At 38.8% G+C, this 20,895-nt stretch overlaps 1 protein-coding gene across 3 annotated transcripts in view; it reads left to right on the top strand.

Moving 5' to 3' along the window:
* The window catches only part of SYT9 (synaptotagmin 9), a 201,959-nt gene that overhangs the window by 69,833 nt on the left and 111,231 nt on the right, over positions 1-20,895 (top strand). The window lies entirely within an intron of this gene.

Below are 20,895 nucleotides of genomic sequence, written 5' to 3'. Positions count from 1 at the left end.
TTATTTTGGGGGCAAAGTATAAAATTCACTTCCATGTCTGGATAGCTGTTGTTTCAGAACCTTCCTTGTAACTTCCCAGAAGCGGACCTTTAATAGTATTCATTTTAAAAGTTCCCGGAATTGCTCATGAAAACAGTATTAAAGAGCAACGTTCTCTCTTTTCTACTTTCTAATTCTTAGCTATTCCCTAACTGGCAGTAGATATTATCTGCCCTCCTTGCCACATTTTCTGTAGAGCTTTCTTAGATTATTTGTGCTAAATGGATCCTGGCATCCTATTCGCTGTAATCTGCAGCTACGAGACCATTGCCAGGCTCTCTGAGAGCATTATGTCCTTGCCCGTGTGCCCAGGTCAGCTCAGTTGCATTTCCCATGATCAGATCTTCAACTTGAATCCCAGAAGTGAGAATGGTTGACAAGAGTTTGTACCACATTTGTAAATACAGAATCAAAGTGACAGGGAGTTCAGTCTGAAAAGATCTGCAGATATCGGCAAAGCTAATCAATGGAAGGTCAAATCCAATTTAGAGCTCAGGAGAGAGGTCTGAAGGGCTACGGCAATGACACCACAAACCCATGTTTACATTTTAAATGAGATTGCAGTGGTGATATTATCACTCCATTTACATCCTTATCACTCTCCTGCAGACATGTATTGACACTGCTGAAATAGAAGGAAAACTGGACTTTCTTGGGTAATGCTGATATTTTAGAGCCACTTGCTTCTTACATCGGTCCAGATTCCTTCAGGCAACTTTGCCTGCACATCTTCTAGAATACAAGCCCTTCTGAGGCCAGCATAGTTTTCTTTCTCTGCCTTGGCAATCAAAGAAACCAAGCTCCATAATCCTTCCTCAGCTCAGATGATGATCCAGCTTGAATTTGGAGCCCAGTAAGTGAAAGGCTCTCATCCTGCTCTGGAAGAGAACACGCAAAAATCTCTGTGTGGTGACCAAATACCCACACTAGTCTTTTCACTCTTGTCTGCCTTTGTGAACTGGGCACTCACCCACACTTTGGCTGTTCCAAGAGACATCTTCTCTTCTCATGGCACTAGATACTGGTGCCAGCTTTGTCGTGATACTCACATAAGCAAAGTGTAGCACTCAGTTTTGCTGGCCCTTATCACAAGAATGAAGAAAGGAAAGAAAGAGCTGGAGAAAGAGTGAAGAGTCTGTTTCTGAAGTCTTTTTTCTTTGTTCTGTTCTTTTTCACTAAATCTACCTATAGCACAATTTGCAAATTACTATCATTCTATGATAAGATTTACTGTCAGAAAGAACTATCATCCAACCTGATTTTTCCTCAATTCAGTTGGCTGGTACTTGACTTTTCACATAAATTTTGGCATCAAATTGTCAAATTAATAATTCTTTCTGGTATTTGGACTTGTATGAAGTCTGTAGATTAATTTAGGGAAATTGTGCATCTTTATGATATTGAGTCTATTCATTACCATAGTGTATTTTGTTTCATTTATTTATTTCTGTAAAATTCTAGGGGCACCTGGGTGGCTCAATCAGTTAAGCATCTGACTCTTGTTTTCAGCTCAGGTCATGATCTCACAGTTTATGAGTTTGAGCCCCATATCAGGCTCTGTGCTGACATTGCACAGCCTGTTTGGGATTCTTTCTCTCTCCCTCTCTATCTGCCCCTCCCCTGCTTGTGGGTGCGCTCTTTCTAAATAAATAAATAAACTTGAAATAAATAAATTAATTAAATTAAATTCTTTCATTCGAGGCTTATAATTTTCTTCATGAGGATCTTGCATGTCTCTTGTTAGATTTATTGGTAGGTGCCATGTTTTTCATTATTTTAGGTACAGTTGACCCTTGAACAACATAGGTTTGATCTGCTCAGGTTTACTAATACATGGATTTTTTTTCAGTAAGTGCAATACAGTGCTATAAATGTATTTCCTTTCCTTATGATTTTCTTAATAACATTTTCTTTTATCTGGCTTACTTTATTGTAAGCATACAATGTATAAAACATAACATACAGAATATGTGTTCATTGACTATGTTATCAATAAGGTTTCCAGTCAACAGTAGTCTATTAATAGGTAAGTTTTTGGGGGTCAGCACTCTAATCTTCACATTGTTCAAAGGTCAACCATAGTATTTTTTCTAAAATTGCATTTTCTAACTTTTGTTGTTATGTAAATGCAGTTTAAATTTATCTTCAATTTGGCAATCTTGTAAAATTCTTATTAATGCTTATAATTTGATTGTAGAATCTTCTGAATTTTCCTTATAGAAAATGAGACGTGACTTGATAGTTTTGTGGGGTTTTTTTCTAATCTGGATGCTTTTATTTATTTTTTAATTCAGCTTACAAACTAGGATTTCCAGTATAATGCCAAATAATTATGGTAGTAGTCATCCTTGACTTATTCCTACTTTTAAGTGAAATGTTTTTAACATTTTCATAGAATATAATTTTGCTGTAGATGTTTTGTGGATGTCTTTACCATATTAAGAATGTATCCCTTGGGGCGCCTGGGTGGCTCAGTTGGTTAAGCATCTGACTTCCGCTCAGGTCATGATCTCGCAGTTTGTGGGTTTGAGCCCTGCGTTAGGCTCTGTGCTGACAGCTCAGAGCCTGGAGCCTGCTTCGGATTCTGTGTCTCCCTCTCTCTCTGCCCCTCCCCCACTCGTACTCTGTCTCTCTCTCTCTCTCTCTTTAAAAAATAAATAAACATTAAAGAAAAATTTTTTAAAAAAAGAATGTATCCCTCAAAAGAAGAAGAAGAAGAAGAAGAAGAAGAAGAAGAAGAAGAAGAAGAAGAATGTATCGTTCCATTCCTTCATGACTAAGACTTTTTATTATAAACATTTGTTTTGTCAAATGCTGTGATCCTGTGAGGTTTTTCTCTGCTATAATTTGCTATTTTACTCAATTACATTGATCAGGTTTTTAATTTTGAACCAATCTTATATTCCTGGTATGATCCACACTAGATTTGATATATTACCTATGTTGCATATTAAGTTCACTTTGCTAGTATTTTGTTTAGCATTTTTTAAAATCTGTGCTAATGAGTGACACGTGTAATTTACTTTCTCATATGGTTCTTATCTGGGTTGGAACCAAGGTAATTCTTGTTTTATAAAATTAGTTGGGGGATTATTTTGGCTGCTTTCCTTTTGTTTTTCCTTGGTGCTCCTGGAGGCTTTGGGGTTTGTTTATTTTTCTTTGAACTGAAAATAACTCTTTTACTCTCTGGCTAGTAGTGAGGTTTAGGTAGTGAGGAAGAGAAGGGAGCAAGGTTGGTATATTTATTCCCCTACATAGCCTCCTTAGGGTATCTGTAGGCTGGCAATAACCTTCAACTGAAAGCCACAGTTCCACATATGTCTTTGTTTTGCTATTGTTTTTAGAATGTTTTTCTGGGTATAAAAATAGGGTTTTTGGCATTGCCAAAAATGATTTTGGCATTACAAAGCTATCATTCCGTAGTCATCTGACCTCCATTTGCCTTTGAGAAGTTGACGTTTAGTATAATGTTTATTCCTTTGTATGCAGTTTTGTTTCCTTTGCTTTCAATATCTTGCTTTCCTCTTTAGTGTTCCATAGTTTAATTGCTAACGTTGCTAAGTGGCTATTTTTATTTATTCAGACTGATTTATAGGGTTCCTGAATATGAGATTGTTTCTTTTATCAGTTCTAGAAAATTCTCACCCATTTACCTCTTTTCATTTGTAAAAGTTTCATTTGCGGTGTTTCCACACTTGCCTAATATCTTTAATAGTCTCCTTTTTTGTTTCAACATACTTTCAGTTCCCTTTTTAATTTCTTTTACCATTATGTACAAGTTACTTTTATATTCTGTTCCTAACTGCACCAGCTATAATCTTTGTAGCTCTGATTTTTTTGTTTGGTATTTCCATTGACTAACTCATCATGCCTTGTTGCCTCCTATATTTAATGATTTGTGATTGTGAGTTCATACGGCTTGAAACTTTGTCAGTAGAAAATTTCATGTTCTGGGCTTCATGTTCTGCACTCTGAAAGTGCATTCCTTCAGGGATGATTTGTGAGGTAACCAACAGGGAACCATTCTAAACCGAATTTTGAGCTTGAGGGTTTGGGGGCAACAGAGAAGTAGGGTGAATATAGGCTCCAAATGTATAAGTGCAGGCTTGTATTAATGGTTAGAAATCGTCAGGGGAGACTTTTTTTCCTTGCTTTCCCTAGAGCAAGTCGAGGACAGGATATATCTTTAGCTTCTACTTCTGCAGGGCAGAAGTTCTTTTTTGTTTATCCTTTAAGGATGTGACCCTTAATCTTTAGGATTCCAGCTTCATGCAGGGTTCTCCCACAGTCGTCTAAAAACCACACACTAAACCACTAGAGATTCACATTTACCTTCATTCAAGCTCCAGTTCCAGGGCTTACTTACCTCCGTGGATTCATACTTACTTACTGTTTCTGGCCACTGAAAAATTGCATTTTTGTCCCATGAGCTCTGCCATGCATTGAAAATGATTTTGTAGGGGCATCTGGGTGACTCAGTCAGTTAAGTGTCTTGGTTTCGGCCCAGGTCATGATTTCATGGTTCATGGGTTGAAGCCCTGCATCAGGCTCTCTGCTGACAGCTCAGAGCCTGGAGCGTGCTTTGGATTCTGTGTCTTCCTCTCTCTCTCTGCCTCTCTCCTGCTCATGATCTTTCTGTCTCTCAAAAATAAATAAATGTTAAAAAAAAAAAAAAAGAGAAAAGGATTTTGTAATCCAGTATTTTTACCTGGAGGAGTTTCTGTGAGCATCTACCCTGTTGTTGGAAATATCGTGTGCTACAGTATATTGTTTAAAGATTGTTCAAAAAAGCAGTTGTTACCTGTACTAACTGGATAGTAATCTGTGTATTGGATGTTTGCCTTGTGATTGAATAGCCAGAAAGAACCTTAGAGGTTCTGTAATCTGAAATCCTCACTTGGCCCATGGCACTGAGGTGGAGGGCCATTAGGAGATTCAGCTAAGCTCACATAGCTGAATAATGGCCAAACAGGAATTAGGACAAAGGTTTTCAAGCCAGTTCAGTCAGTTCATGAACAGATGTTTCAAAATTATCATACATGCTGGCTGGCTTCTCTTTGCCTGGCTATCTCCTACTAAGCTCTTAGATCCCACCATAAATGCCACTGCCTCAGAGAATTTGTATCTGAGACCTGGACTAGGAGGGTAGGTTTTTTTAGTATTTGTTTCCATGACACTCTGTACTTTTGTCATTACTCATCATACCTTCCCCATTAGACTGTTCTGTAAGTGCGCAGACCATGTCTGGCATGTTCACTACATGCCCAGCCTCTGGAATGGTGCCTGGAAGTAAAATAATTAATATGCACTTACTGAATAAAATGAAGCTCCTTATGTGGGGCTAATTTGGTGAGGCTCCAGGGACTGATTTGGTTGGAGAGGAGTTTTATGCAGTGCTGAAACCCATAAACTAATCTTTCCATTTTTAAAAAATCTTGTTCTTTATTTCTCCAAGTAGATTATGGGTTTTACAAATGTTAGCAGTCAAATAAAAACTAATCTTCACACCTTCCTGTGAAGAAACAAAATGGCAGTTATTGAGTGTAAAAACAGTAGTTTAATTGGACCTCTCAACTGAAGCTATATCAATCAATAAGAGTGTGATGCATCTCTGTGGGATATGTTTCAGTCAACAAGAGAGAAGACATTATCAGGGGGAAGGTTGAAGTTGAGAGAGCATGAGTTTAGTGGTCTGGGTGAATGTTGGTTGTCATGCCTGAGTCTTGACATTTTCATATACCCCACTCATCACTGACTCCCTAGTGAATAGGCATTGAGCATTCAAGAATCTCTCTTTCAATGGCCCTCTTAGAAACTGGTTCAGAGACTTTCTCTGGGAATCTCTGATCATCTCAGCTACACTCTAATTTGGGAGAGATGGCAGAGTTTTCACGTAGTAACAGTGGAAGCCATGAGGTTTCCTCTGTGCCCATATGGACCCCAGTTCAGAAGAGGGAAGGGTACAGTTGACAATAGCATAGACTCCCTTTTAATGTTAGGAATTTTAAAACTGTACATTTCCATCAAAGTTTGACTTTGTGAGTCATTGCGAAGTCCCATATTTTTCAGTGGCTGATTTAGGAATTTTCCTGTTCTGTCTTCTAAGTCCCTGAGGCCATTTTTAGACCCGATCGAGGTGTATACCTGGAACCAATCAGGAGGAAATATAAGTATTCAGGGAAGCCAGTTGAATGCAGATGGGGCAGGCAGTCTCTGTCACTGAAGAAGTTTATTAATTTAATCATGTTTCATTCCATTGCACCATGAGTCCAAGGTATTATCATATGATTGTATAGCTATGTCAGATTCAGTGGCATCCTGGTAGATGTGTAATATCTGGCTGGTAGAGGTGGAGGGACAAGAAGGGGACCTGATTTGTAGCATTTGTTTATTTCTGTGGAGCAAATAACCCCTAGCGGCGCTGATTTTTCAAGCTACCAATGTGACATCACTGAAGGTGGAGCTGACAAAAGATGCTCACATTGGCTTTTGCAAGCTGGTGCCTGTTGATAAGAGCTGGCTTCAGTACACAACTGCATTTAGTGCTGAAAATACTAACACTGGTTGGATAACTGATCCTAAGAGAACAACAATTTGAAAAACCCCATAGAAAGCCCTGGTTTCCAGCTGATGACAGGGAAGCCAAGTTCCTTCCATAATGTGGGTGTGAGTGGAGTCGGCCATCGCTGAGGCTCATGAGCTAAATCTTCACGAAAATCCACTGAATCCCACCCTGTCATTTTTTCCAGTCATGATCCCTCAGACATGTCAACCCCTCGACGTCAGGATTATTCAGAGGTAGTGAAAAGTGGCAAAACTGTAGAACAGAACATCTGAAGGAAGGGATTACTAAAGCTGCAGGTCTCTGACAGAGACTTTGGTAGCTTTTATCCTTGCCTAGCACAAAGCTTTTGCTTTTTCAATGAAATAGATGACATGTACAAGAGTATATAGAATGCATATGTATGGTTTAATAATAATAACAAGATAACATCAGTCAATCCAGAATTTAGCTCAAGAAAGAGAAAATTGTTTATCCCTTTGAAGCTCTCAGTGTGACTTTCCTCCATCCCTCAAGTTTCCCCAGAGATAATCAATAAACTGAATTTTAGAGCTACAATTCCCTTGTTTTTAAAATCACTTTACCACATAAGAATAGGTTGTTCAGTTTTGCCTATTTTTGAAATTTTGTGGAGAAATTATATTGTATGTATTCTTCTGCAAACTGCTATTTTCAGTATTTTGTTTTGAATCGCTATGTTCATGTATATACTATAGTCCTTTTTTTTTTTTTTGGCAGGGGTGTTTTAGCATTTCATCGTATAGTGTAGCATAATTTATCTCATCTCTTGGGCATCTGGGTGGCTCAGTCATTAAGCATCTGACTTAGGTCAGGTCATGATCTCACAGTTTATGAGCCCAAGTGCCCTACTTCGGGTGAGCATGAGCCCTGCTTCTCTCTCTCTCTCTCTCTCCCTCTCTCTCTCTCTCTCCCTCTCTCTCTACCCCTTGTGGGATTCTCTCTGTCTCTGTCTCTCTCCCCCTCTCTCTCTGCCCCTTGCTCACTTGTGCCCTCTCTCTCTCTCAAAAAAATTTATCTAGTCTCTTGTCAATGGATATTTGAATTAAGTTTTTTCTATTTCAGGAAATGCTGCTAAATGTATGTTTTTTAAATTTCTTTTTAATGTTTATTTTTGAGAGAGAGAGAGAGAGAGAGAGAGAGAGAGAGAGAGAGAGAGAGAGAATGAGAATGAATATGACTGGGGGAGGGGCAGAGAGAGAGGGAGTCATAGAATCCGAAGCAGACTCCAGACTCTGAGCTGTCAGCACAGAGCCTGACGCATTGCTCCAACTTACCAGCCGTGAGATCGTGACCTGGGCCGAAGTGAGATGCTTAACTGAACCACCCAGACACCCCTGTGTGTATGTTTTTTGTACATGTCTCCTGGGAAATATGTGCAAGAATTTCTCTTATGGTATATACCTAGGAATGTAGTTTCTAGATCAGAGATCATTATATCTCAAGGAGGTTTAACAACAATCCCGGCAGCAGTGTGTGAGCCCATGTTAGTCTGTGCTCCCTCCAACACTTGGTGTTGTGTCACTCTCTAAAAAATTGACCATAGACTCTTCTGAGTATTGTATACTGACAATTATTCCATGCATGAATAAGGACAGTTTTGTTTTTTCTTTCCTTTTGGCTTCTCTCTCCCCACCATCTTTATTGCTTGCTTTATTGTATTTGCCAGGACTGCTGAAACAAAGGTCCACAGAGTAATCTGCCTTGTTCCCACCCTAAAAAGAATACTTTGAATTTTTATACTAACAGGCCATTGGCTGTAGACTTTGAAAACCTGAGTGGATATTGAATTTTATCAGATGACTTTATGAATTTATCTAGATAATCATATGTTTTGTTCCTTTTATCTTTTAACGTGATAAAGTATATTGCTTTATTTTCTAATTTTGGTAAAAACATTACTGTGATAAATCCAACTTGTACATGATGTATTGTTTTTCACATACATAGATATACATAAATGTATGTGTGTTATTCAGTTGTTTGGTTTGTTAATGTTTTGTTAAAGATTTTTGTAACTAAATTCATGAGTGAGATCAGCCCCTGATTTTATTTTCTTGTTTTCTGTTCATCTGGTTTTGTGATCAAAATGAGTTGATGGAGCATTCTTTCTTTTTATTCTCTTGAGGGTTTTGTGTACAATTGAAATCATCTTTTCTTTCAGTGTTTAGTAGAATTGACCCAGTCAGCCTTCTGTGTCTCGTGTTTACTTTGGGGGAAATTGATTCCATTCCTTTGTTATTGCACTATACAAGTTTTCTATTTCTTTATAAACCGTATTTGGTGATTTGGATTGTTCTGTTTTAAATGTATTGACTTATAGCTCTTCATAGTCTTATCTTTTTATTTTCTACCTTATCCCTGGCTAGGTCCTTTTTCTCATTTCTAACATTAATTATTTGTTCCTATTCTCTTTTTCTTTGATCAATATCATTGGCGGTTTGTCAGTTTTTATTAGTCTTTTCAAAGAACCATTGAATTTTATTGATTATATTTAATTTTTGTTTACTCTTTCTTCTTTTGATGGTATGATTTTTTTTATTCCTTAGGTTTATTCAGTTATTTCTTATTTCTTACATCTCTAGGTCCTTTCTAAACCTATTTTATTGAGGCATGATTGATGTGAAAAACTGAATATTCTGGACTAGTATGCATTCATGAAACCATTGTTACCACCAAGGCCATTGACATATCTATCACCTCCCACAGTTTCCCCCCATCTTCTCTATTATCATTATTATTATTATTATTATTATGAGTAGTGGTAATAGTATTATTTTTGTGTGGTAAGAACACTAGCAAAGGATCTACTTTCTTGGCAAATTTTAAATATGCAGTATAGTACTGTTAGCTATAAGCACAATGCTATATATAGATCTCTAGAATTTATGTATCTTACATAACAGAAACTTTAGATATGTGTTTAAGGCTATAAATTTCCCTTGAAATGCTACCTTAACTGTCTACAAATTTTGATATTTAATATTGTCATTATTCTGATCTGTTTTCTAATTTCAAGTATGTTTTTTTCTCTGATCTACATATTTTACTTGAAAGCGTGTCTTAAAAATTTCATATTTAATAGTTTTTTAAGTGTTACTGCCCTAATTAGAATGTGATCAGGTATGTAGACTATATTTTGCATATTATGTGATATGTGTTGATACTTGCTTGATGTTCTCTTTTGCCTGTTTTTATATATATGCTATATGTGCTAGAAAAGATTATGCATTACCCACATCCATATTTTAGTAGATATTTTTTTCTGCCCAACATATTGGTTGTCAGAAAACATGCTTAGAAATCTCCTACTATGATAGTAGATTTTCAGTTTCTTCTTGTAGTTCTATCAGTTTTGCTTCATATATACATGTATATATATGTATTTATGTTTACAATATTGGCACTTTTTATATCTTTCTGGCCATTTGAACCTTTTATCATTATTTAGTGTCTGGTTTTACCTAGAGAAATATTTTTTGCTAAGTGCACCTTTCCAAGTGCATCTTTTCTGGTATTTATAGAACTATAAACCCTTCCTTTCAGTTAGTTTTGTCTTATATATGTTTTTCTGTTCTTTTACCTGCAGATTTCCTATATTCTTATAAGTAATTGTAAATACTGAAAGCAATGTATAGGTGGATTTTTGAAAAAATCCATTCTGAAAATCATTTACTTTTAACAAGTGAGATTAGTCTGTTTATGTCATTGCAAACATTAGTATTTTGGGGTTATTCTACCCTTTTATATTATGCTTATTTTAGTCCTGATATTTTTTCCTATTTTTTTTTGAATTAAGTTTTCTCTCCATTTCACTTTCTCTCTTCCACTAACTTATAATCTGTTCGTCATTTCCTAAAAATTGTGACATGCGTGGTTAATTTAATAAACTTAAGGAGTTAATCAAAACTATACTTATATCTTGGAGCCCTCAGCTGCAGTCTCCCTCATTCCAGGTACCATGGTACTGTTTTCCAGTGTTTTACTTCTGTCTTGCCTTGCTTTTTTACTCCCTCAGTTAGACATTATAATTAATGTTTTCCATAGTCAATGATGGTTTTCATTTATCACATATTCATCACTGGTGTTTGCCATTTCTTCAGGCTTTCCTTAAAGATGACTTTTCATGTTTAGCACATCCTCAAGATACTGCTTCAAGAGAGGGCCTGTCATTGTTAACTCTCAGGATTTTTTTGTCTGGAAATGTTGCTATTTCACATTTATAAGTGAAAAAAAAAAACATGACTATACACGTCTTTGGTGGATAATAACTTTTTAAAATTTTTTAACATTTATTATTTTCTTTGAGAGAGAGAGAGAGAGAGAGATTAAATGGGGGAAGGAGCAGAGAGAGAGGGAGAGAGAGAATCCCAAGCAGGCTTTGTGCTGTCAGCACAGAGCCAGACACAGGGCTTGAATTCAGTTAGCGAGATCATGACCTGAGCTGAAACCAGGAGAATTGGATGCTTAACCAACTGCCACCCAAAACCCCCTGGTGGATAATATTTTTTTCTCAGCAATAAATCTGTTGTCTCCTTGCCTTCAAACTCTCGGTTTTGAGAAATCAGCTACAATATACCTTTCTCTTCTCTGTTTTAAGACTTCTCTTTGTCTGCAATTCTATGATGGTATGGATGCTGTATATTTTGCTTAGGATTCACAGGGTATCTTGAGTCTGGGGATAAGTGTCTCATCAATTCTGAAAATTCCCAGCCATAATCTTTTCAAATATTGTCTCTTCCTGATAACCTTCTATCTTTTCCTTCTGGAAACAGATATTTTTAGACCTACTCACTCTGTCTTTTATGTTTGTTTACTCTTTTTTTTTTTTTATTGCTGATGCATCCTAGGCAACATTTTTAGATCTGTCTTTCAGTTCAGTAAATCTTTCTTTAGCAATTTCTAATTAGCTATGTAACAAACCCATTGAATTTCCCATTTATTAATGTAATTTTCATTCCTAGCAGCTTTGATTTCCAAAGCTTTGGTCATTTGTATAATTACGTGATCCTCTTTCACATATTTGATATCTTTTAAAAATTTCTTTAAGATTATCAATCTACTTACATAATATTTTCAATCAGACAATTATAAAATAAAATAATATGATTCTAGACATCCCTTCTGCATTTGAGACAAAAGGAAAGTGCCAAGAAAAAAAAGCAATGCTTACTCCCTCTTGGAATTTCCATCAGGAAAGAAAGACTTCAAAGTCACACTGATATCTTCTGCTTATTTCTTATTGGCCAAAACTGTGTCATATAACTATATTCACATTTAAGAATGGTTTTGAGGGGTGCCTGGGTGGCTCAGTCAGTTGAGCATCCAACTCTTAATTTAGGCTCAAGTCATGATCCCAGGGTTGTGGGATCGAGCCCCACATCAAACTCCATGCTGAGTGTGGAGCCTGCTTAATATTCTCTCTCTCTCTCTCTCTCTCTCTCTCTCTCTCTCTCTCTCTCTCTCCCTCTGCCCCTCTCCCCTGTTCTCTCCTCTCTCTCTTAAAAAAAAAAGCTCTCTCTCTGTCCCTGTCCCCTGCTCACATACTCTCTCTCTCTCTTAAATAAAAATTAAAAAAAAGAAGAATGGTATTGAAAACATAATTTTTCCATTTTTCATCCCCTATGCTGGAATGTGGCCAGATGAGGGGGTTAGAAATTTATGTTAAGTTGGCTGGCATAGTGTCTGCCCCAGTGACCCAGAGGGAGATGCTCAGGAACATTTCATTGAATCCAAGTCTGAACTTAACTATCCCATCTAGATGCTCTGGGTTGCACAAAGAGGAGGACAGGGCAGAGACCTGAGAAAGCAGGCTGGCTCTGTTGGGATTCCTGTGTACATACAGGGAGGCAGTACCACAGCTCAAAATTGATAGCGGGTGGGGTGGGGGAGCGTGCCTGGGTAGCTTAGTCAGTTAAGCAACTGACTTCAGCTAAGGTCATGATCTCATGGTTCATGGGTTTGAGCCCCACTTCTGACTCTGCACTGATGGCAAGGAGCCTGCTTTAGATTCTGTGTCTCCCCCTCTCTCTCTGCCCCTCCTCTGCTTATGCTATCTCAAAAATAAATAAACACTTAAAAATTCTTTAAAAAAAATGGTAGCAGGGGGGACTGATATTTTTCTCTATAAAATCTACCCATGTTTTGATTATTTTAGGTGGAATTTGGAAAAGAGAACATTTATAAGAGAAATAAAAACATTTATAAAAATATCTGTATGGATTGGTATGTGAATGTTCATAGCAGCTTTATTCATAATTGCCAAAAGCTGGAAACAACCTAAATGTCCTTCAGTGGGTAATCAGATAAATGTTACATCCATACGATAAGATACTATTCAGTAGTGAAGGGAACTGTGTGCATGATGCACACACACTGTAATATGGATGAATCGCAGGTGCATTGTGCTAAGTGAGAGAAGACAGGCTCACAAAGCCCCATACTGTGTGATTCCATTTATTCCATAGGATATGAGGAACAAGGCAAAATTACAGGGACAGAGAACAAATCAGTGGTTGTCAGGAGTGGGGGCAAGGAGATGGGGGGACTACAAAGGGGCAACAAGAGGGAATTTTGGAGAAATGATGGAATCATTATAATTGTGGTGGTGGGTACAAGCCTCTACGAGTTTGTCAAAATTCATTCCACTGTCTAACATACCAGTGAATTTTACTGTCTTTAAATTAAAAACAAATTAATAAAAATTAAAAATCACCTTTGAAGGGGAAAATAAATAAATGAGAAAAAAATCGAATGAAAAAATAAGAAAAGGTACAGTGTGAAGCGATAGAGAATATAGGATAATCAGTAAAAGTTCCCTGAGAAGGTAGGAGACAGAATCCAAAATACAGGTATAGGGGTTGACTTTAGATAAATACAGGGACATCATTTTCTTTGTTATAGGAGTTAGTGAGAAGTGTGGGGGCAGACACAAAGAAGTTTGTAGATTTGGAGCTGTGTAATGGAAGATAAAACATAACCTATGTGCAAAAGGGATGGAAAGGAGTTTTCATATGGAAGACCAACATTAATCAACTGGCGGTAGCTGACTAGTGGGCTGCATGAAGAAGGTTTAAGAAGCAATATCATGGCCCAGCAAATGAGAAGACCAGGATCCGATAGCAATGACTGCCATGAGTTTTGGACAACCAATTCCCTTGTGCTGTTCTAGCTCATTCTCTCTAATTGCTCACTCGTGTATGTGTTCTGTATACACACTATTCTCTGTCCGCAGTGACCTTTTTTTCGCTCCTCTTCTCTGTTCAAGTAAATGTTATTCATCTTAGAAGTCCTACACTCCGCCACCACCTCATTAAGTAAGCCCTCGCTGTATCCACCCAGAACAGATTAGGTGTCCCTTGTGTGCTCTTCAAGTATCCTACATGCACCTCTTCACAGCATTTTTCCCACTCGATTGTAAGTATCTGTTTACCCTGGCCCACCCCATTAAACTAGTTAGTTGCACCTTGAGGACAAAGCCTATGACTATATCTTTGTTACTCAACCCGAGAAATAGATGATAAATGCTTTTGAATGAATAAATGAACAAAATGAGGATAGCTCCAATGTAGTATGTGTATATTAAGTAGGATTCCCTTAGGAACAGAGGCTGAGAGGGATTCTTGTGCAGGTGATTTACTGAGGGACAGCTCTCATGTGAAATCTGTGAGGAAGTAAGGGGAATGGGATAGGCAAAGGTGGAGGCTAAAGCTTATCTTGAGCCTGATCACACAGGCAGCTGTGGGAGCGTGAATCCCACCCTGTGTCAAGAGAGGGGTGCTGCCTGTAAACCCTGAACTACTTTGATATTGGCTACAGGCCATTTCCGGGCTTGCCAATCATTTTTAAGGTGGCTGCCTTCAGCTGATGGGAATTCTCCCAAGTAGGATGCAGCCCTGGATGTTAGCAGCCAACAGTCACAGCAGCTAAGGAACGGGCACACCAGCCTGGTAAAGGGGATCTAGTCGAGACACAGTGGGGTCTGCTGCAGTGTGATAGAACAGCACAGTGGGAGAGGGGTTATGGGGACACAGGAAAGACGCTGACTCACGTGATCTTTGAGGTGGAGTCAAATGATGGAGAGAAGGGACCCTCTTCTCCCCACCATCCCCATCCTACATGCTCTTTTTGCAGCCAAGAGTCTACTTGCTGCCTGGGCAAGGGCACCAAAGGCGGGTGTCTGTATGGTGAGCTGTCCACTCCTGAGAGAGAGGCTGGCTTTGCAAGGAGCGGAATTGGGCTCTACTTGGTCCCCCCCTGTACACAATCAGATATCTCCATGGCTGAGCACATGGGGACAACCTAGCTTGATGAAAAAAATCTTCTGCAAACCTGAAACAACTGAAGGAAAAGTTAATGGAGTTGTCAAGGGCAGCAGTTTCATCCCTGAAGAAGGGTGAGACTAGTCAGGTAGAATGCTCCCTTGGGACTGCTTTTAATGATCTTCTACCTGTGGAAGGATTACTGTCCAAAATAGCAAGCCAGTTCCTGACAGAGAGCCTTATCCCATGGATTGGTGTTTGCTTGCTCAGAAATGAGTTTTGAGCCTTTGGAGAATCAAAGCAGTCTGTGGTATTTACAATACAGCCTTACTGTCCAGTAGCTTAAGTGTAGTCTAATTCTGACAGATGGCTCTCAAGGGAAATTTTCTTTCAAATTGGATTATGCTTCCATGCTGAAATGCTCTAATTAAGGGGAGTCTATAAACATGGTGGGGGAGTGAAAGGGAGGGGAAGGTAGGCTGTTTCTTAGGAAGCTGTTTTGGAAAATGGCCATGTTTGCAATCTTTATCTTTTCAGCCCCACACGCTCAGCTACACTGAGAATCTAGGGCACTGCTTTGCTAAAAAAACATGGTAGTGCTGGGTCAGTGGTCAGCTTTCAGGAGGCTGTGACTGCATTTCCGGAGAGGCCCTGCCTCTCTCACCGCACCTCCATCTATTTCCTTCATGCTTTGTTAACTGTCTTGTTAACTAACTTTGTAACTGTCTTGGGGTGTAAGTTTCAGAATAAATGTATTCTTAAAATGAGCATGAGTGACTTTTTAAAAACCTCAACTGATCTATCAGTTCAGCTGTGTCAAACATTACTAACCTTTCTAAGTCTAATACTTTTGTTTTATTTAATACTTACTTTATTTAATACTGCTTCATTACATTTCCTAATTCTTACCAATTTGAGACTTAAGTTTTAATTATAGAAAAAGTATACTTGGCTGTCAGATACAGAAGGATGGGTTTTGCGTGTGTGGGTTGAGAAAAATCTAATTTAGAACTCAGGGAGTGAGTTCTGGGTCTGTCTCTATCATTTATTCAACAAATGTTTTTGAGTACCTACTGTGTGCAAGACAATGCACTAAGCATCAAGTACATAATGATCCCTACTCTCTGGAAGCTTATGGTCTTTGGAGATGGGAATGTGGGAAGAAAGGTCAGTAGACAAAAAATTACAGAGATAATTGATTACTTACATGTGCAGTTGGTGCCACAAAGGAAACATAGGCCAGTGCTACTTTCAAGACCTGATCTGGTCAGTGCATTGGGAAAGGATGCTTAGAAGAGATACCATCAAAACTGAGACTAAAGGACTAAAGGCAGGTTAGGGGTTCACCTGGAAAAGGGCCGAGTCCCAGGCAAAGGGCACTGGCATGTACAAAGGCCCCGAAACAGAAACACTTTGGGCAAGTTCCAGCAACTGAAAGCAGAGTGGTTTAAAAGAGGGAAACACAATGGGAAAGAGACTAGAACTCAGGCAGGAACAAGAGTAAGTCTTTCAGTCTTTATTTTTTGAGTAATTTTTGAAGGACTTTGAGCAGTGACGCGACACAAATAGATTCACATTCTTAAAAAGTCACTGTGGCTGCAGTGCAGAGAACAGACAAGAGGAAACAGTGAAGGAAAGGTCAGGCTGTTGTAGAAGGCCAGGAGGGAAATGATGATTTCTCCCACAGGCTGGTGGTAATAGACAAGAATGTTTTAAAAAATAGTTTTGTTGAAGAATTGGTATACAATGAACTACATATGTTTAAGGAGTACAATTTGACAGTGTTTGACACGTAGACGCTTTGTGAAACCACTGCCAAAATCAAAATAATGAACATACTTGTCACTCCAAAAACTTGTCTTTGGTGATCCCTTCCTGTGTCTCCTCCCTGCCACCCATCCTCCAATCCCCAGGCAACTGTTGATCTGGATTCTGGCACTATAGGTTAGTTGAGATTTTTCTAGAATTTTACATACATAATAAGTACACAGTGTGTTCTCTGTTTTATTTGGCTTCTTTCAATCAAAATAATTATTCTGAGATTCATCCATTTTATTGTATGTATTAGTAGTTCAGTCCTTTTATTGCTGAGTATTATTGCATCACATGGATATACTATAGTTTATCTGTTGCTTATTTGGATTATTAATGGATTATTTTCATTTTGAGACAATTACAAATAAAGCTGCTATCAACATTCATGTGTTTTGTATGGGCATATGCTTTCATTTTTCTTGCATAATTACCTAAGAGTGGAATGGCTGGATCGCATATATATGGTAGTTATATATTTACCTCCTAAGAAACTGCCAAACTGTTTACCAAAATGGCTATACCATTTTACATCCACACCAGCAGTGTATGAAAGTTCTTGTCGCTCTGCATTACCACCAGCACTTGGTAGGGTTGGTCTTTAATTTTATACATTCTAACAGGTGTAAAATGGAGTCTTCATTGGGGTTTAATTTGTATTTCCCTAAGGACTCATGCTGTTGAGCATCTTTTCATATACTTATCTACCATCAGCTTATCTCATTTGATGAAATTTCTGTTTAAACCTTTTGTCCATTTTTTAATTGGGTTATTTGCTTTCTTGTTATTGTATTGTGAGAGTTCTTTGTATATGATGGATGCCAATCTTTTATCAAATGTATGATGTGCAAACATTTTCTTCCAAGCTATAGCTTGTATTTTCATTCTCTTAACATTATCTTTTGAAAGGGAAAAGTTATTAATTTTGCTCAAGTCCATTTTATCCATTTAATCCTTTATGGAGTATGCACTTAGAGACATGTCAAAGAAATCTTTGCCCAATTCAAATTTATATAGTCTGATTTTCTCACATTTTCTTTGAGAAGTTTTATACCTTTAGCTTTTACATTTGTGACTATGATATGCTTTGAGTTAATTTTTATATATAGTTATGAATTATGGATTGGAGTTCATTTTTTTTCTTGATATAGTATTACATTGTTCGAACACCATTGTTGAAAAGACTATAATTCATCTATATAATTGCCTTTTTCACTTTTGGAGAAACTCGATTGATCAAATATATGGGTCTATTTCTGGACTCTATTCTTTTCCTTTGTTTATTTGTCTATCCTTACTCCAATGCCACAGTGTCTTGATTATTGTAGATTTATAAGTCCTGAAATCAGGTAATATAAGTGCTCAACTTCGTCCTCCTTTTTCAAAGTGGTTTTGGTTATTCTAGGTTCTTTGCATTTCCACATGAATTTTATAGTTAACTCCTAGCACACACACACATACACATGCATAAAACGCTGTTGGAATTTTGATTGGAGTTTCATTGATTATAAAATCAATTTGGAAAGAAGAGACATCTTAAAAATACTGAGTTTTCCCAATCATGAAGAATATATATCTCTCCATGTAATACATTTTCTGTAATTTACTTCAGCAATGTTTTTAGTATACGTCTCCGGAGCTCTCTGTGTTCATCTTTCTCTCCTCTGTACTATGCCCTGCACTCTAGTTGGGTTGGCCTTTCTGGAGTGCATTTCTGCAATGCTGGGAGCCCACTGGGCTCTGCCTGGTGCTATGCTGTGTCTTAAAAAACTTGTTCCAGGTAGTGAGCTGGGCTAATTGTAGGACTTGTCTCCTTTGTTTCCTGTCATTCAAGTATCACTTATCCTCATGGCCTGGTGTTCAGTGTTTTAGAAATCATCATTTCATGTACTTTGTCCAGATTTTGAATTGTTTCAGATGTGAGGGTAAATTCATTTCCTGTCTCCCTGTCATTTTCTCTGAGACTTAAAGAATGGACATAGTCAAAATAATTTGTGGGTTTCTAGAGAAAGCAACCCCCAAAGGAAGGTGTTGGTATTTATTGAGATAGGAATCATTAGATGAAGAACAGGTATTTATATTTTTGTTGTGGGATAAGCTCATGCATTACATTTCTAGCATATATGGTTTGTACTTTCGATTAAACATTCAAGTGAAAGGCATAAAAGCAGTCGTATACCCTAGGCTGTGGTTCAGAAGCAGGGTCTGTGTTGGAAGTAAGAATTTATGAATCGTCAACATATACTGTTTATGCTATTTGAATCACATAGGTTGAGGAAGTCACTTACTAGGAGAATCTGGGGTGAAGAAGGAAGAGTATGGGACCAATTCCTGAGACCTCATAGGGCCTGAAGTGGAACAGTTGAAGCAGTAAAGGAGAACTAGTTGATTGTGTCACAAAGTCACAAGGATATTTCGAGGAATTGTGAGTGGTCACGTGGGTCAAAAGCCGCACAGATGTCAATTAAGAAAGAACTGAAAAGAACCTGTCGGATTCTTCGACAAGAAATATTTGGTGGCTCTAGTAAGCGATGCTAGTGGTGAGAAACGAAGCCAGAGTGGAGCAGACTAAGAAACACATGAGAGCGACGGCGGGGTGGGGGTCTGCCAAGACGAGAGAGATTGAAATAAAGAAGGGTTTTGTCAAGATGGAAGGGATATTTTAAATGCTGACAGGTAAGAGCAGGTAAAGAGGAAGAGCGTCAGGTGCAGGAGAGAGATGAGCAGCGGGCGCCCCGTGGCCAGAAGCCTGGTGAAAGGTGAGAGTGGATGGGACCCCAAATGGAGGAACAGCATTGACGGTTGGCTTGGACAGGGCACTTCCCCCCATGTCACAGTGGGACGGGGAGGCCCCACACAAGCAGGAAGTTGAGCGCAGCCCCATCTGGCGAGAAGGATGAGACGGAGCTGCCTGCTGAGAGTGTATATGGAACGGCCCCTGCCCTCAGGGAGCTTGTGGTCTTGGTGCTGGTCTGATGAGTTCTTTTATGGTAACTGCAAAACATGATTTATTAATCTCAGTTTGGTCTGTTTTAAATTTTAGAACATTTTTTACTTTTAAAAATTAATTTGTTGGCTTTTCCCTTTCTTAGGTAATATGCTCAATCCAGAAAACTTGAGTAAAAGCAGAAGGGCAGATAATACTGAGTACAAAGTCACTCATAATCCCTCTGTCCAGAGATAACCACTGTTAAAGTTTGGATATGTCTCTCCCGTGTAAACTCTGAGCATGGCTCTCCGGTGGCCGTTTTGATATGGTTGTAACATGATTTGGCCTGCCTCTTTGCTTTAGTGTGTTTCAGGAAAGGAGCAGAATGCACAGTTGTGTATCTCAGAGGACTCCCTCTGCAAGTGGGTGGGGCCTCTGTCCCTGAACAGCTGGACAGGACTTTGTTCCCTTTGTCCACTTGTCTTGAGGTGAGGGCTTCGCTGGCAGTCAGGCAGCCCAGGGCAAACCCAAATCCAGTGTGCCACCTCCGGAGGAAGCTGGTCTGGCTTCCTTCTCTCTGGAGGCTGAGGGATCTTAGTCAATATATCCAAAAGAGACGCTGGCACTGACCAATTAGGCAATAGTGCTTTCAAACAGTTCTTAGCAAATATTCCAATCAAAGCAGAGTAATGCTTGCAGGGCCAGACACTGGGGAAATCTCATATGCAGCTTCTGGGGTCTTGGGGCCAGCCTCCCTGTACCAAAGGATGCTGCCAGGCCCAGGGAGTGGGGAAGTGTGTAGTTCTATGGTGCTTCCACGTAGGCCTGGAGGGAAAGATCTCACTGTCCTTCCACAGCAGATGTGGACAGCAGCTTGTCAAGGGGATGGAGGCCTAACAGGGGAAATTTTGGAGTCTTGCCATATTGAGCCAGAGATCCAACTCAGTGAGAGCAGAGCATGAGGGAAAGTAGGGTCCAAGATCCAGTGAAGCATTTGTTCTTTCTGCAGACATTAGGCTTGATGGTAGGCTCTGGGACACCCATAGAAACTGAAGAACACCACTGTCTGGCAGAGGCCAAGCCTGTGGCATCAGAGCAGGAAGCCGTTCCAAGAAGAAGCAATTCATCGCTAGCTGCATTTACTCCCTTCTCATCCTGGAAGAGTTGGAGGTGGAGAGAGAACATTTCCTAATGAGGAACTTTTCTTAATACGTGGGTTTCGTATTAAGAAATGCTCTCAGAATTAAAACGAATACTTTCTGCAGAGGGTTTCC

This window comes from Herpailurus yagouaroundi, unplaced genomic scaffold, assembly GCF_014898765.1.
Source record: "Herpailurus yagouaroundi ecotype Mexico unplaced genomic scaffold, PumYag 218, whole genome shotgun sequence".
In the NCBI taxonomy this organism is placed as follows: domain Eukaryota; kingdom Metazoa; phylum Chordata; class Mammalia; order Carnivora; family Felidae; genus Herpailurus; species Herpailurus yagouaroundi.
The sequence above is the reverse complement of the archived record's forward strand: the minus strand, read 5'-3'. Positions and strand labels throughout refer to the sequence as shown.